The sequence below is a fragment of the Mus musculus genome, chromosome 18, assembly GCF_000001635.26.
Source record: "Mus musculus strain C57BL/6J chromosome 18, GRCm38.p6 C57BL/6J".
Taxonomy (NCBI): Eukaryota; Metazoa; Chordata; class Mammalia; order Rodentia; family Muridae; genus Mus; species Mus musculus.
In genome coordinates this window covers 16,663,588-16,675,589 of record NC_000084.6, presented here as the reverse complement: position 1 = coordinate 16,675,589, position 12,002 = coordinate 16,663,588, and the positions used below count along the sequence as shown (strand labels likewise).

The 12,002-nt window shown below is 40.5% G+C and overlaps 1 protein-coding gene across 1 annotated transcript in view; it reads left to right on the top strand.

Moving 5' to 3' along the window:
• The window catches only part of Cdh2 (cadherin 2), a 220,370-nt gene that overhangs the window by 133,657 nt on the left and 74,711 nt on the right, over nucleotides 1-12,002 (top strand). The window lies entirely within an intron of this gene.

Here is a 12,002-nt window from a genome sequence, read left to right as displayed (position 1 = left end):
TACTTCTCACATTAAGGATGGTAGATTAAGGGTCGGATTGTTCCATCTGGTAGCACTTAGCGACAAGTCCTCCATCAGCTCAGGAGCGGGGCTGAAATACCTCATCAGGGCAGACTCATGGATCCTGGAATGGCTCTCCCTTCCGCCCATGGTGGCTGGTCTGGAGGAAGAAAGGAGAAGCGGTAGATTGATGGCTAGGCTAATTCTCTCCCTAATCTCTTTGAGTCTGCTAAGAGTGTTGCTCACACTGCTGTGGCATTTTCTGCTGTTGTCATGGACACTCATCCATTGAGCGCACACAGATGCTTCCTGAAGATCCATCCTCGCAGGCTGCCTGCCTGGTGGGACTTGAGTCTGATCTCACTCTGATTAAACTACAAAGTAGTCATGAGAAATCCATTTTCCTTATCTCATTTAGAACGTGGTGTGTGATTCCAGTAAGGAACCAAATGACGTGTGTTTGTTTGTTTGTTTGTTTGTTTGTTTATTTTTAGAAAAACGGAATATGTTTATGTAGCTTCGGTACCTATTGATTTTTTAAAAAAAAATCAGACAGGCTTTTACTGTGGAAAATCACTTTTTATAAGCCTATTAATTACAAGAAATTCTTTAGAGATTATATCAATTATAATGTCATTGTAAATTAGTAATTAGTGATATTCTAAGGAAAATATTTGGTGTATAGACTGTATTCCTGTGTAGAATATATATATATACATATATATATATATTTGTGTGGGTGCTTATGCGTGCCCACACTATGGATATTAGAGCTGTAAGTTCAAAGTCTTTCTCAATCACTCGAAAACTTATCTTCTAAGATTAGGTCCTTTACTGATCTTAGATTTCACCGTTGGCTGGACTGTCAGGCTAGAGAGCTCCAGAAACCGCCTGCCTCTGCTTCCCAGAGATACATGACTTCGCCCTGCCTTTACATGGGTGCTAGGGGTCTGAACTCAGTTCCTCCTGCTTGGATGGCAGGCACTTTACCCACTTAGCCACCTCAAGCACCAGGAAACACTTTTGTTACTAGTTAACAGCTCTTGTCTCCTTTCTTTGCTCAACTATGAGTAACTAAAAGGCAACATAGGTTTTGGGGACTCACTCAACAATATGTAAATATCAGATCTACTGTGGTGTGACCTTAGGCTAGACAGTCATCTCCATGTGACTTAAGTATATTTCACCTCTGTTGAAATCTGCCTTTGTGGTACTAGGCTTATATGAAGGAGTACAGATTATATCTCACATAATCACTGAGCCAGGGACCAGTGATCTTTCTTGTGAGAATAATGAGCTCAAATCCTTGAAGGCACATTGAGACTCTCTAGAGAGCTAATCCTGGAGCTCCCATCTTGATCTTCTATATTTATTACATATTACAGGCACTAAACCGATACCTGCTAGGAGATAGTACTTTGCAGACTTCTACATCAAATTTTGGCTGGACTCTCTTGGTTTAACTTCTACTTTATGTTATTTTCTCTGCTCTTTGCGCTTGGTACTTCTCAGATACTTGCCACTTGTACCAATGAAGATGGTTTTCTCTGCCCTTTTGTTAGCAGGAGGTAGCACTAAGGGATTTTTGTGTTGAATACCTATCATGAGGACATGATATTTGTCAGGACACTGACCTGAGAAAATTAATACTGTCTGTGATAGTGGAACATTCTCTGTCTGCAAGTGAGTTAATTATTTTTCTGGTACGGCCGGCCTGGCTCCAGTGACTTTCAGTTTTTGGCTTATTGCCATGGCAAGAATCCAATCCTAATTCCCCCTCTGCATAGGTGAAGACACGTTTTAACTGTTAAAGTGCTCCGTAGCTGAAGATATGGATACTCTTCCCCTCTTGACTAGAAAGGAAAGCTGGCATAGCTTCCTTTACTTCAGAGTAGAGTGGAAAGGATTTGAGCCTGAGTCACAGTTGTTGGATGTTTAATCCAAGGCCCTTTGAACAGTTATCCTGTCTGTTTTCACCACACACATTAGGTTTAGATAAAACATGATTATATGATAATGCCATAATAACGACTGCTTCTGATTGTATTTGTGTTTTGTTAACCAGGAAAACATTTGCCTCCAGTTTGGGCATTGCTGGTCAGTTGTTGCCAATATTATCAGCTTTCGCCTTTTGTCAGTCTGAGGTTTAGAATACACTAACCATGGACTGTCCAGTGTTCTTGTTAGAGCCTCATTTGGCATTTGTATTTATGTTGCCCCATGGAAAAACAAGAATTTGTCACACAGCCCCAGCCTTGCTGTCCTTGTGGAATTCCCTAACCCTACCTATTGATTATTCTTTGCATCGCTGTCACAAAACTCCTGACAGAATCAACTTGAAGGAGGAAAGATTTAACTCGGTTGACAGATTCTGAGAGTTCAGTCTGAGGTCACTTGGCTCAGTGTTTCTGGGTCTGACACGACACAGAACATCGGGACAGTGGCGACATGTGGTAGAAACTGGCTACGTCACACAGTGAACAGAATGCAGGGATCACAATGGCAGGACTTCTCCCTGAGTGAAGTGTTCCATCCAAGTAGACCTCCCAACATTACTGAGTCACGCAAATAATGTCATTGACAACCAACCTTGTAATACAGGAGACTTTGAGACAGGGGCACAATTCATGCCCAAACCATAATATCCTACAACAGATGAAAGTGGAAAACAACTTTCCTTACAAGTTAGTGATGAGGGACACTTGACAGTAAAACACATGATGCAGACCTTGAGATCCTGATTTCGGGGAAGGGCAGCAAATGGGTCATTACAACAAGCCAATAACTAATTTCGAGAAAAACAAAAAGCGATCATAAGTTCGTTTGGTTCCTCATGGTGATGATTTAGTCTGTTTGGCTGCTGTGAGACCTAGGGAAAATTACTCTATCTCCCCAAGCCATAATTAATTCCTTTATAAAGTGGTAATAAGAGTTGCTGCCTTTTCTGGCTGGAATTGCGAGGATCAGAAATGGTCTTGTGAAACCATTGCTTTATCCACGCAGCTTCCCGCAGGCTGCCGCCAAGCTAAGCAAAGAATACATGTGCCACAGCACCCTGAGCCCAGACATCCAACATCCTATGCATCATACACGCTAGCTGTATGTCATGTGGACTCCCACAAGATTCAAAGAAACATAAGATGTGGGGCTTGTTGAGAAATGACTCTGAATGGCTGTGGGAAAGGAAAGAAAGAAAGAAAGAGCCTGTGCCGGTCTGTATGGTCTGTATGTGACAGCCTGTCTGTGAGAGCAAAGAGCAAGGGACCGGAATCTAAATCACTCACATCCCCAGAACTGGTGTGGATTTCACTGTTATTGTTAACTACTTCCATACTTAAATTCTTGCAAGAAATTGCCAGGCCTCCACAGGAGTTATGAAGGTTGAAACTATTTTGCATTCAGCAGGGGCTCAATTGTTGACTGCATTAAGCTTTATCAACAGCAATCCTCCCAAAGGACAAAGTAATATACTGTTGGAATAAACAAGAGAGAAACTCAGGAGGAAAGATAAATAAATTCAGTAAAGGTAGAGATAAATATGAAGGCTAACATCAGTACATTTTTAATATATTTTGAAGAGAAACCTGCATATGAGGTGGCTATAGGTTGTTTTCTGGTCATAAGATGAATAACCAGATAATCTCTGCAGAAAAATGTTCGATTAAACATGGCTTCCTCCCTGAGAGATTTTGCCTCATTTCTGGGACTTCGGATCAACAAATAATTTTTGTCCATTCCTCCATTTGGGTTGCTAGGAGCTCCTGCAGCGCAAAGCCTCTTGGGTAATTTATGAGGGCTCTGTACCTAGCCTGATACCAAACTCAGAGAATACACATTTCATATATATATTAATTAAATCAACTCTTCCAAAAAGCAATTCCTCATGAAACTGCCCCATCCTTCAAACTCTACCTAATTGCAGTCTCTCCGCCACTCGACTGGAATCCGTTTAGACCCTTCGCTTTCCTCCCATCTGCCCATCTCCTCAGTTATCCATTACTTACCAATTCCCACAGACTCTCCCTGTACCAGGCCTTTGTATAGGTTTCTTCTTTAGGAATTCTTGTTCCCATCATTCTGGCTCAGATCCTTCATTCATCTTCAAACAGTAACCTTCTTAGTGCTCTGCAAGTCTTGGGGTTTTCATTCATAAGTCCAGCCTGCATGTTTAAGCTGTCATTTGTCCTAAAACACTGCTTCCATTTGCCGCAAGTACACCTCCCACATTTTTGCAAACTTCCCATTTGTGTGTGTATCGTTTGCTGTTTGGTGGTGTGAGCTGTGTACAATAGGCAATGGCTGGCTTTGCATTTCCTTGGATGCATCATGTACCATTGCTTATGCTCTATGGTTTCTGAGAGGGAGAGGAACTGCCTTCAGAATCTCACACCATAAGGTTCAGCACTTCCCAGCACTCTTCTCTAAGCTGTCACGCTGCTGCCCACAGTATCCTTGCATTATGTGAAACATTTTGGTGGATGGTATGAACTAGAAAGCAGGCTGTTTGGAAGAAGGGAATGATTAAAAACAAGAAATCTAATAAAATGTTCTACCTTTAGGCAGGCAACTAAATAAAACCTCACAGAGTTTCACTTTGTTTAACATCTGTAATTGCTTAGAAGAAGAACAACAAAAAAACCATTTTTTTTTTATGAATGTTGTGGCTATGAGCACATGTGGCTCTTCAGAGGGCTGGAATTTGGTTCTCAGCACCCAGAGGAGGCGCCTCACCATTGTCTGTTATTTTCATCTTGCAGGGACCCATCATCCTGCACAGTCACCTGCATGCATGTCTGCATGCACACAGAGATGTGCATGTGCTCACACACACACACACACACGTACAAACTACTAAATCTTTGTTTCAAAGAACTTTGCATCTGTCCATTAGCACAGTCATTTCTTCAACATAGCTTGCATCCTTTGAATGTTTGGTGCACATCCTTGATATGAACTTTTGCGTTTTAATATGCAAACTCAGGTTCATTCTTTTGATGTTACTCATGAATTCATATGTGATTTAGGGACTGAAACAAAAGGCTATACCAATTGAAATTATTTCAAGAGTACTTCTAAAAGTGATGGATACACAAAGTACACCGTGTTTATTTTTTATCGACTTTCACTGCAGATACTTTTGCTGAGATTGCTACATGACAAGTGACTGTTCCTTGTGAAAAAAAGTATAAAGAATGTGTACCTAAAACAAACAGAAGAGATCTGTTCTGATGCAAATGTTATTTCTCCCCCTACTAGTTTATTCTTTAGTTGTGTTTTGTTTTGCAAATAGACAAAAGACAGGCTGGGCTCTGTAAGGTTTTGTATTGTGCCCAAGGTTGGGGGCAAGACTTTGAAAGGGATCAGTGAGTCAGATGTAATATGGGCTGTTTGAGCCACCAAATCTCTGATTTGCTGATGGTCAGTATTCCAATTAGAAAGAGCTGCACAGGCATTTCCGTCAGCTCCAAAGAACTTGATCCCTGTTTTCATTGTGGCATACCTATTGTGACTTTGTTCCACAAGCAGGAGGAAGTATGAGACATGGAAATTGGATGGCATGTTTTCATTAAAGAGTAGAGCAGATCCTCACAGAGACATTAAAGAGCCAAGCAGAGCTGTGCTTTCCTTTCAAGTATCATTTTTTTTTTTTATGTCTTGCTCACTCCCTTTAATGGAATGATTTGGGTATCTTAGAAAACAAAGTAGCATAAAATGAGAAGGCTTATGTAAAAAGTATGGTTTATATTTTAAATATGAAATCCAGTGGGCCAAGCAATTTCTGCTACTCGAAAACCAAACTAAAGTATAACCACACACACACACACACACACACACACACACACACCCCTCTGGAAATGTCTTCTCTGAAGGCACTGGCTGGGGGTAGGAGGGGATTAGGGAAGGAATGTTCACAGACTGTATTTCTCTTTAGCTTTCTGCAAAGCTGTAGGTTTAGACTAAGTCGCCCATTTGTATTTCAAATCAAGGTACAACCTCCTTTTCAACCTAGCTGGTAATACTTTCTGACAAGCTAATTATATTTGCTGCTTTCTCTATAAGAGATGTTTTCCTGCAAACTGCAGTCCCATTAACATTTCAGAAACTAACTATTTTTGTAGAAAATTTCATACTTTGGGGGCAATACTTTTATGCTGCAAAATGTCAATTTTAGCTTTTACGTTTCTAGAACTAATTGTAGTGATGTGTATAGTAAAGCCTTTAAGCCTCTAATTGCCATGAAGTAGATCTTCTCTCTGATTTGTGCCATTTACTGAAGAAATTCACATAGAAAACCAAGATGGTTAAATGCAAGTCACATTCATGTTACTGTGTCAGACATGAAAACAGTAAGATTTCCTGGTGCATGGGTATAGGAAAGAAAAATCCATAAAAAGAAGAGGCAGCCAAGGATCTTGCTGTGTTCTGGTTCATATTATACTTAGTTCATATCAACTTAGCGTTGCCAGGTAAGTGTGGGGTGTAGTTTAGACAGAATGCTAATACCTATTATCTGTCTAAATGGTGTTTTCTCTCATTCCCACCCCCCCATGTCTTTGAAAACTTCCAGGGCCTATAATTCATCATTCCTGAACAGCATGTGTCCATCCTGTGAACTTCTCAGACACTATGAGTTGCATCTGGAAGTGTCTCCAGGCATGGTTGCATTTCCCACCTGCTTTGTATTCCTTCCTAAGTAGATCTGAGGCATCCTTTTAGAGGAACATATTCTAGAAGGTTTAAAATTCCCCTTCTACTTTAACATCCCTTGCTTTTAAAAGATGTAAGACAGAATTTGGAATGTGAAGTAGGTGTGGCATCATATAATCTTCAAGGAAATAAACTTATCGTGACATTCCCATGTTGAAATGACAGAAATGTATTTACTCAAAAAAGGTGACCACCAATCTGATCTATTCCAAGAACATTTGAGTTTCAGGCACAACTCAAATTTCTATTGCTTACGTGATGATATATGAAATATAGCAAAACAAAAGCACCCACATTGTAAATGACAAACCATTAGCATGTACATATTTTAAAAAGCAATTGAATGTAAGACCAACAATCGAATAACTGCCATCTTTATCTCTGCAGCTATTGTGGTCCTTTTGTTTATAATTTCCAGGAATTTTATATTTGAATTTAACTATGGGGATTTGTCTTTTCAAAATCAAGAAATATCTGAAATAATTTTACTCCTGTAAGTTTTCTTAAATGCTTGTCAGAGAATGTATATGTGTGAGGTGGTATGTTTCGGGGGGGGGGGCAGGTATGCACATACTGTAGTGTAGGCATTTGTGTGGAAGCAAGAGTTTAACCTGTTTCATGTTCCAGAAGCCATCTTCCTTGCTTTTGAGACAGCCTCTCTCATTGGGACACAGGCTCACCAAAAACTCTAGGCTGGCTAGCTCAGGAGTTCCTGGAAATCCTCCTGTCTCTACATCCCACAAGCACTGGCATTGTGGTAGATAATAGACACACTCCCCAGTATTTCACATGGGTGTAAGTGATGGAGGCATGTATAGAGAGCACTCTACTGACTGACATCTCTCTTCAGCCTTATTGCTTTTTGTCGCAGAGAAGCCACTGTGTTCCTTATAGGACCTTAACAACAAGCATAATTTGAGCTCAACTTTCAGTGGTACTCTTGGCTTAGGAACTTGTTAAAATATAGATGCCCAGACAGTGTGTTTGTGTGTGTGTGTGTGTGTGTGTGTGTGTGTGTGTGTGTGTGTGTGTGTGAGCAAATCACGATCACTGAGATCCCCTCTGATTACATATAAAGCAACGAATATCCAAAAGTATGACTTACTTTCTAATCAAACTCTCTCTCTCTCTCTCTCTCTCTCTCTCTCTCTCTCTCTCTCTCTCTCTCTCTCTCTCTCTCTCTTTTCTTATGTAGAGGCCAGAAGATAACTTAATTCTCTCCTCCCACTCTATGGGTTCTACAGATCAAGCTTAGGTGCTCTAGCTTAATGGCAAGCACCCTTTCTGCTAAAGATCTTGTAGCCTTTCTTAAAGCATACTACTTTTTGAAGTTTTTTCCCAACAGGTATAAAATGGCAAACATTACTGATGCATGTTTTTCCTTTGGTTTCTCCTGTGGTACCAGGGTTTGAGTCCAGGGACTGACTCCTGGGTATAGACAAGTACTGCCAAGTTATAACCCCAGCTCTCTCTGTACCTTTTCACTACGTTGTCCAGGCCAGCCATCAACTCTCTGTTTACCCCAGGGAGACCTTGAGCTTGTAATGTGTGTGTCTCAGTCTTTCAAACAACTGAGTTTCAAGCCTGTGCCGTCAGCCATGTTACAACTTCTAGCTTACATAAAGTATCTTACTGGAGGGTGTGGTTTATTTGAGAATAAAATGATAATGGCTTACTGAAGATTACTTGTAAAATGCATGAGATTAGAGTTGGCCTTTATTCAAGCAGAGCTTTTTAAAAGTATCTTTTAGCATTGATTAATAATTCATCTCATTAGATAGTGAAGTTACTTTTGTACTGTAATCCAAATTAAAGTGCATATTTAGTGTCCCTGTTGGCTGGCCTATAATTTATACAAGGCATGATTGTTATATAATGAATATTATTTTTCTTTGTGACTTGTGAAATCAATCTCATGTCTTCATAATCACATCTTGCATATTGTATTGTGTATTTTTGAATAATTCCTGGGTTTAAAAAGTGATGCTAATTTTGTTCCTTGTATTAATAGTTCAAACACCCAGGACATGGAGAGGAACAATGCTAAGCTGTTAACTACAGTTGCACTGGAACTCTCTCTGTCCTGTCAGACAAGTGTGATGTACACTGACATGCACAGGTACATGGAAACACACACACACACAACCAATCAGAGCTATGTAATTCTCACCTCTGTTGACATTTTTCCTTTTAGTCTAATGAATTTCAGCCTACCTGAAGTTTGCTTTTCTAAGAGGCTTTAGTCCATAAAATCTTATCCCCATAAAGATAATGTGTCTTTAAAACACTTTTCTAAACAAAATTTCCCAAGGGGGAATACTTTCCCAGTTCCCATCCTTGCTGAAAGCACTGAGTGAGGAACAAGGGAAAGGGTCCAGTACTGCGCTTTTTATCAGGCTGTGCCTCATTGTCATGCCCATCTTGCCAAAGTAGCCCCTTAACTTGTCCCCTGCTGAGATCACATCTAAAGCCACCCAATATGTCTTTCCGTCTTCAGTAATCTCTCTCCTTAAATACTTTCAAACACTTTTGTTAAACTTTACTTAATTAAAGATCTTTGAACCCTAAAATAAAACTCTTGATCACTGGAAACCTTAACAGATAAGTATTTATTTGGTTATTTTTCACTGTGTGGAAAGTTCATCAAGTTTACTTTGGTAGCTAGGCACAGCAGGTGCTTCTCAGAGCACATGCCACTTTCAATATGAATGTGTAACACATTTACCCATGTGAAAACATAGGAAACTTGTGTGGCTACACAAGTACACATACACCTGAAAGAACGGGAACATATAGGTCATATCCTGATGAGAAGCCATATCACGAACATTCTAATTCCAGCTCCTGGCACCAGAAGGACTGATGGGAGTGGTCTTGGAGGACGTCATTTGTTAAATTCCTCACTTTGCACAAAGATAGATAAGTGAAGATGCATATACAAATCTGGGACAGAAAGGGTGGTATCTACTTTTGTCATCTGTTTCCTTATATTGCGTATTATATACATTCCGTGGAGGCAGGGTGACAAACGACAGATGAGTCACTGGACTTACCTGTGCATCTAAAGCAACTTGATACTTGCATCAGTGAGCAGCAGCCCAGCAGCAGACCATTGTTACTGGCTTTGTAAGGTACCGGGAAGGGCTGCTGCCATGCAGGGTGCTCAGAATCCAGTCAAAACCTGAGTCAACTGCACTTTCATAGGTAAATGCTACTATCATCACTCCTTTCTGCTGAAACTAGCTAAGAAGTCTTTGTCTTTATCCTCTGGTTGGTCTAGAGACTCTCTTCTAATCATTTGTTATATAGCCATGTCACTAAAGGGAAGAAAGGAAGGAAATGGAAGATGGGAAACAATGATCTTTACTGTGCAGCCATGGAAGATGAAACCTAGCCAAGGGCCCTCTTACATAGCTAATTTCACCCCCTGCTTGGTTTCCCCAGAGTCTTGCCCTCTGTCCTGTTCTTTTCTCTCCACTGGGCAGTTGGATGTGTAGTAGTCCAGATCTTACTGTAATGGCTAAAGTCTGGCCATAAAATTTTAGGATTTATCCTGTTACTTGAAAGGGTGGCTTTTCAAACCCGAGAGCTGGTTAAAATCATCAAGGCTGAGGGTGTGTAGCAGGGGGGTCCTTAAATTCCAAGGGCCAGAAGGAGATAGACAGACCACCGAAGTACTCAGAAGTCAGGCTTACCTGGAAAGCTTCAGACACCATGCTTATTTGGGGGCTGTCCTCTGGGCTCTGGTGCTCTGGGATGGGGAATTTGAGTTGCATAGTTTTGTCTGAGAGTTTTGCTCTCATCATTCACTCTGGCCTTGTAGCAACCCACACTTACCCTCCTCTCCATTATTTGCTTTCTGATTTCATGATAGCTTCTCTACCCTGTCTCCTGTCACCTCACATGCTCCTTCACCAAGCCTGTGGAGGCTGAACTTTCAGTTGTCCCTGCTGGCTTTCTATATAGTTGACAATTCATACTGCTCCATTATTTCTGGTTCACAAATAATCTTTTTTTTTCCAGTTTGAGTAGCCACTGCAGCTGCCCCCTCCTCCTCCTCCTCCTCCTCGCTTATTTCATTTCTACTTACAAAAAAAAATTCTCTGTGCTCTTTTGTTTCTTCATTGTGTTTTTGGACTCATTTATTCACAACCATCACTCCCTTTATTACACGCCTCTAGAAGTTAATAATTGGATGTTGGTTTGGAAAAAGATTTAGAGCCAATGAGGGGGCTTAGCAGGTAAAAGCTCTTTGGACCAGACAATCTGAGTAAGACCTCCTGAACCCCATCCCAGAGTGGCAAGAGAGAACTACCTTCTGAATATGGTCTTTTGACCTGCGTAAGTGTGATGGCACACATATTCATGCATGCACACAGAAATACACACACTATAATTTACTTTAAACTTTATAAAGATTTTAATGTGTTGTTCTATAATGTTAACATTGCAGAGGCTTTCAGGCAAAAGAGTACAATTCAAATGAGTTGGCTTATTGCATCCAGTCATAGGGACTGAATAAGGACATTATTCTAGCTAACTTGATTTACTGTAGCTAATACATAACGATTGGGCAATATTACATTGGAAGCAGATTACTTGTGTGTGGGATGCTTGCCTTGACATCATCATAGTTAATGCAATACATGCATGTATGTTTAAGTATGATGTGTTAAATATGGAATATCCTTATCACTGTAAAACTTAAAGACGCTTGAGTTGTTGATTCATATACCCGATTCATACGCTTACTGCTAGGACAGCATGCAGAGTAGTTTAGGACTACTCTAGCAGCAGAGAACCTCTAAACCACCCAGATTCATCACATGGTGCAGAGTGGGAGGGTGTCGAGATGGCCATAGTGCTACCGGGCAGTAGTTTTCAACCTGAATTTCACAACCCTTTTGGGGGTTACATGTCAGACATTTACATTATGAAATAACAATGAAATAATTTTATGGTTGGGGTCACCACCACATGAGGAACTGTATTAAAGGGTCACAGCATTAGGGAGATTGAAAACCATTTCTATAGGTTATGAAACTATAATCCCATTCACACTAATGTAACTAATAAGCATGGTACAGTCGTATTTCCAAGAGAACGTGTCACCCCAGCAATGAGGAGAGGACTTACAATCGCCAGTAGAAACACTAGAATTTTGAAGTGTTAGCTTTTGAAATCACAAATGACAACATGCTGATTCTTCTGTGTTCTCTCTCTCTTTCTCTCTCTCTCTTTCTCTCTTTCTCTCTCTCTCCCCCTCTCCCCTCCTCCAAGCAATGACATAAATG